Below are 6,643 nucleotides of genomic sequence, written 5' to 3'. Positions count from 1 at the left end.
TCATACTTTTTAGATATGTCACACTCAACTTTTTGGTTCCAAAAGTCAACGAATTTTTTTGGTCCCCCTTCTCTTTTGATGATGTGGCACACTCTAATTAATGATGTGAATTCTACGTAGCATTGCTTACATATTACCGTCATTAGACACCTCATTTCCACATCATTATTATTAAAATTAAATCAAACTATTTATTAATTAGAATTTTAAAAAAATGTAAATAAAATGTTTATTTAATTGAAAAACCCTAAAAGTTGGTTTAGAAAACGAGGTATCAAAAATTAATAAGATTGAATATATGGGGATCAAAATGCATATAAGCGAAAGATTAAATAGATCTTAAAAGATAACTGAATAAAAGATTTGAATTGATAGAATATAACAATCAAACATGGGTTCATCTTAGAACTTTAACCAATGGATGTTTAGTTACTCATGACAAATTACAAAAGAAATAAAACATAGGGTAAGAATAAAAGTTGATGAGACACTTGTCCGCTGATGCTCCTAGAGCTTGCCTTACTCTTGATCCTCCAAATTTTGAATGAATATTTGTGAATGAAAGTTCTTCTATTTTTAGGCAAGTTTCTAACTGGTTTTAGACGAAAAAACTGGCTTTTTACACAAACCCGTAGAGAAAACATAGTCGAAAGTTGTGTTTTCATGGAATCGCAAGTGCCCCACGAATAAGGGGACATGCGTTCTGCGTGACAGCTAAATAAAGATCTATTGCTCTCTATCTCACGCGCCTCACATCTGGCTTCAGCCCTCAGTGCCATTTTGCTTATTTCTTCGTCTTTTGAGTGCTTTCTTATTTTGAATTGGTCTTAGAACATGGGACATAATTTCCCCAACTTGTAATGTCTTTATACTTCAATATTTAGGTTTATTGGTCTCATAATATATATATTGAGTAATAAATAAGCCTAATATCTCATATTGACTTAGTTTAACGTAATAATGACTTTTACCCTCATATTCCATAAAAAGGTCTACTAATATTTTTCTTGTTAAGCAGGAGGGATAAATTTTGTTTATGTCACTCATGTCCCTCAACACGATTCTTGAAGTACTTACTAACCAACTTTCTTGGTATCTTGTTGCAGACAACTTTTGAATGAAAATAAAGAACTTGATTCCACATATAGGGATCGTAGTAGTCTTAGGTCTAAGAGTGTTATACATCATTATTACCATGCGAAATAATTAAAATACCTTCATAACATACGAAGTAATTAGGGATGACAATAGGCCGGGCTTTGCTTAACTAGGCGATACCTAGTTTAAAAGACTAAAACGTAAGCCTGAACTATATGCCTTTCAAAGGCTTTATTTTAAGTCTGACCTGTCATTTTTAAAAGCTTGGACTAGCCAGTTAGCCTTTCCAAAAGCCTATTTTATGCTATGGAATTTTTATAGAACATTTGACCTATTTATAAAAAGGTTAACAAACAAATATTTCATAAAAGGCTAATAGCCTATAAAATTTTATAGAGTTTGTACATCCTTCTATAAGCATATATCGCATACATTTGACCTATTACCTACATACCCAATAAAATTTTGTAGATCTTGTACATCCATTTTTTAGATGCAAATAAGCATGTATTGCATACATTTGATTTTTTTTTTTTTTGCGTTACTAGTAGGGTACCTTACTTTGTAATTTGGAATAAGATGAGAATGACAATAGTAAGAGATTAAGATGGTAATACAAAAAAGAATGTGTGCCTTTTATAATTGGAATAAGAGAGTAATACCTAGAGTTTTGTAACTCATTGGAATCCCCAAATGGCAAAAAAATTATTAAAAAAATAAATAAATTGTGGTATTAAGAATTTGAAGGAATTGAAGATTTATTAATATAATGAAGTATATGTAATTACACATATATGGGTCGCCTAGAAGGCATAATAGGCTTTTCTATATAACTTAACATGACCTATTTAAATTAATTGATTTTTTAAAAAGCTTGAGCCTAACCTATTTATTAAACGAGTTAGATCGGTCAGGCTCTAAGTAGGTAGGGCCTAAGGCCCTAACAAGCGGTTTGACCTATTACTCATAATATTTATAACTATGTATAAATTTGATATCACATATCTATGATTTGTGGGAAGATGTCATTAAACTACCTACATAATAATCTCTACGCTTTACTATTTGCTTCTAGGGCTTATCCCACCAACTTTTGCACAACACTTTATGTCTTAATTGATGTAGTATCTAAATTACATTGGCCCAAGCCCATTGTTTGTAGACCTAATGACACATCCTTAATTTCGTTGCTCGTTCAATATATACGTAGCCACATCTACAATAGTTTTCGACTTCAATTCTTCCAATTTTTCTCTAATGCTTCTTGTTTATTTCTACTTCATCTTGTCTCACATTTCTTTTCCGCAATTCTTCATGTTATCGTTTTTCCTTTCTTGTGTTCCTGTTATTGCGTATTTTTTAATCAATTTTTCAAGATCTCACCACTTTTTAATGTCTGTAAGTGATTAATTCTTTGATTTCTCAGCTATTTTTAAGATCTCACCACTTTTTTACCAATCCATTGGATTTACATGCAATTTGACATCGATACCCATCAATAGAATTCTCGATCCAACAAATTGACTAGATCTACGATTTGCGTTTAGTTTTTTCACAAATTGTTAGATCAGCCAATCTAGTTTGATTGTTCCAATAATGGATAAAGGTGAATGTGTATATGGGGATGAAGATGTTCATTCTAAAAATTGTCATAAATCTCACTATCAAATCAACGAAATAGCCAAGGTATTCCTCAATAATACATGTTCATCTTGTTTGTGTTGTCTATATATATATATATATATATATATATATATATATATATATATATATATATATATATATATATATATATATATATATATATATATATATACATCATTACAATTTTATCCAATGAGTATATTCTTTTGAATGCATATTTCTCTTCAAATTCTATATTCATTATGTATTGCAAATTATGCTAATATACTTCATGTCTTTCAGGATGTCAAGGTTATGGAGTGACCAAGACGACCAATTGATGATTTACTTGAATATTTTAACGGGAATGATGGTGGTAATATACCATATTTTCTACCTTATTGTCGAAAAATAATGTCATGCACTAACCATTCTCTTTATAGCATTATTTTTATTTTTTATTCAATAATATATCATGTTGTAATGTCTCTTGAGAGTTTAATAAGTTTAACACACAATCCCTTATTTTGTTTTTAGCTCTGTATAACTTGCCTTAAATATTCATATGATTTGACAGATATAAAAGAAACTTCAACAGATAAGAAGAAAAAGAAGAATAGGAGAAAGAAAGAAAAAGACCATTCTCCAAAAAATACAATTGAAAAACATAATAAGGTTAGACTATGACCACTTTTTTTAGATCACTATTTTGTTTTTTTCGTGTGTTTTTTAAAGTAATAATTTTTTAAGATTTAATATATTTTTAGGAATGTATTCCTCTTTATTCTCCACATCCTAATGACAATTTGGATATGATGATGATTTTGACCATCCGATGAAGGAAAACTAACAGGTTAGTTACATGTCTTTCTTTAAGTTGTTAATATGACGTGGATAAGCTCAAAACTAATGCATGTACATACGATAATTTATCTATTTTCAAATTAACCTTCATGTCCAAATATATTTTCTCATCTCTAAATAAATTCTATATTTTCTCATCTCTAGCCATGATGGCGTATAATTTTCAGCACTACTAATGCAGAGGTTGTTTCAATGTATTCTATTATATTAGCGAACACTTATACCCGTTTTGATTTATCTTTTTACTTAGGTGATAATTTCTTTCTATTGGGTATTTTGTATGTAGGACTAGAATACACATATGAATTATACTTTTGTAGTTAAAAACAAATTCCATGAATCCAAAATGTTTACTAATTTTTTTTTGAATGATAGTGTTTGTCTTGTGGACAGTAAATCTATTCTTAAGGGCACATATGCCCTCCAGAAGGGATCATGCGCCCTCTCGAAGGGCTCATGAAGCCCTAGGCGCGTCCCCCTAAGGGCGCCGTCTTGACATGCTTCGAGAAACATCTAGAATGCTCTAGAGTGACTTAGTGCCCAAGCTGCTTGGGGCTTAAGTCACCGAAATAAAAACCCACGAAGGGCTATAAACACCCTTCTTGAGAGCATTCTCAAGGCATCACATAAAAAGTCTAAACCCTAGATTCTATTATTGTACTTTTGCAAGTACTGTTGGCACCCAAGACTCGTGCTTGGGGGGCTGTGGACTATCGACTATATAAATCACTTCGCATTGTTCCAAGACTCGTGCTTTAGGGGTTGTGGACTGTATTATATTCCTAAAGGCTTAAACACTCTCAAGAAAGACCCTGGAACACCTGGGCGTTCCCGTCAAAGGCGTCGCCTCAACTGTTATACTTACTCATCACTTCTCCTTGTCCCAAGACACGCGCTTGGGGGTTGTGGACTATCAACTATATAAATCACTTCGCCTCTTCCCAAGACTCGTGCTTGGGGGGCTGTGGACAGTCACTATATTCCTAATGGCTTAAACGCCCTCAAGAAAGACTCTGGAACGCCTGGGTATGCTCGTCAAAGGCATCGCCTCAACTGTTATAATTATTCATCACTTTGACTTGTCCCAAGACTCGTGCTTGGAGGGTTGTGGACCGTTAATATATCCTTAAGGGGACATATGCCCTCCAGAAGGGCTCAGGCTCCCTCTCGAAGGGTTCTTGGAGCCCTAGGCGCGTCTCCTTAAGGACGTCGTCTTTACAAGATTCTAGAAATATTTAGAATGCTATAGAGTGACTTAGGGCCTAAGATTCTTGGGGCTTAAGTCACCGAAATACAAGCCCACGAAGGGCTATACATACCCCTCTTGAGAGCATTCTCATGGCATCACATAAATAGTCTAAACCCTAGATTCTATTAGTGTACTTTTGCAAGAAGTCAATGTATATGGTCCTTTAAGGATAAATATGTTCAAGAAATCAAATGTATATGGTCCATATACATACCTATAAACATTTGACTTGACTTTATTGATATAATATTGCTTATATTTAGATTTGACTTGACTTTTTTTTCAAATGTAGTATTATATAATAAAATTCAAAGAAAATCATCTATATTAATTATTTTATTAAATATATTCATATATTTTAATAATTAAGTAATATCACACACTATTGAAAAACATTGAAACGAATAATTGAATTCTATAAATTGGGGGATGAAGTACACATCACCATCAATTTATAGGACCCCCTCCCTCAAAAACACTTCATCCTCTCATCTTCCTTTTCCACCTCCTCCTTCTCCTCATCCTGAATTAACCACCATGAGTTCAGATAGATTGATGAAATGGTTGTAGGACTACAACAAAACCACATCATTAGCTGATACTTATAACTTTGATAATCATGCTCCAGGAATCATAAAATAAATGCAAATTCTTGAAGCTCAATTCGGGAAACTACATGCTCATCACCATCATTTGTTAGTAATAATATAAATGATATCATCAACAACAACAACAACATGTTGGTGTTGAATACTTCTTCTGCTTATGATCATCTTGGTCTCCCAGGAGGCTCATCATCACATTCACAACAACTGTCATCTCAAACCAACAACGTTCTTGTTACTGATGGTGATGAAGTTAGGGCTTCTAATATTAACAACATGAAGATGAAGAACGAGGAAATTGTTTAAAATGGTGGAGTCCATAGTCTACCACACAATTCACATGGACCATACATATGTTCAAAGTGAAACAAAGTATTATTAACATCTCAAAAATTCGCTAGTCATATGGCGCCAACTCACTACAAGTTTGAAAGTGAGTTTGAAAGTTTGATTTCAGATCCTAGACATCTATATCTTTTTTTCTCTCTTCACTTTCAAACTTGTAATGAGTTGACGCCACATGACTAGCAAATTTCTAAGATGTTAATAACACTTTATTGCACTTTGAACATATGTATGGTCCATGTTTATTGTGTGTTAGACTGTCGATTCTACCATCTTCAACAGTTTGCTTGTGCTTCCTCTTCATGTTGTTATTATTAGAAGACCCAACTTCATCACCATCAATAGCAAGAAAATTGTTTCTTTGAGATGATGGTTGTTGTTATTGTGATGATGAGCCTCCAGGGAGCTCAGGATGATCATAAGCAGAAGAAGTATTCAACACCAACATGTTGTTGATGACATCATTCATATTATTACTAAAAGATGATGGTGATGATGCATGTAGATTCCCAAATTAAGCTTCAAGAATTTGCATTGATTTTATGATTCCTGGAACATGATTACCGAAATTATTAGTATCAACTGATGATGTGGTTGTGTTGTAGCCATACAACCATTTCATCAATCAATCAATCAGAACTCATGATGGTTGATTCAGGAGGAGGAAGACGATGAGGCGGAAGAGGAAGATGAGAGGATGAAGTGTTTTTGTGGGAGGGATTTCCTATAGATTGATGGTGTTGTGTACTTCATCCCTCAATTGATATAATTTTATTATTCATTTTAATGTTTTCCATAATGTGTGCTATTACTTAATTATTAAAATATATGAATATATTTAATACAATAATCAATATAG

At 32.9% G+C, this 6,643-nt stretch overlaps 1 long non-coding RNA gene and 1 pseudogene across 1 annotated transcript; one reads left to right on the top strand and one right to left on the bottom strand.

The window, feature by feature from the left end:
• The first annotated feature begins 2,991 nt into the window (after positions 1 to 2,991).
• LOC146916479 (uncharacterized) lies at positions 2,992 to 3,866 on the top strand. Its single transcript, XR_015013838.1, has 3 exons — positions 2,992 to 3,097; positions 3,299 to 3,396; positions 3,489 to 3,866. It is a non-coding gene; the product is annotated as an uncharacterized LOC146916479 (long non-coding RNA).
• Positions 3,867 to 5,558: 1,692 nt separating this feature from the next.
• On the bottom strand, positions 5,559 to 6,418 carry LOC146916478 (uncharacterized; annotated as a pseudogene).
• Between the last annotated feature and the right edge of the window lie 225 nt (positions 6,419 to 6,643).

This window comes from Medicago sativa, chromosome 6 (genome assembly GCF_051527215.1).
Source record: "Medicago sativa cultivar Bolivia chromosome 6, Bolivia_mono, whole genome shotgun sequence".
Taxonomy (NCBI): Eukaryota; Viridiplantae; Streptophyta; class Magnoliopsida; order Fabales; family Fabaceae; genus Medicago; species Medicago sativa.
Note: the sequence above shows the minus strand (reverse complement) of the source record. Positions and strands in the feature narration are given on the sequence as shown.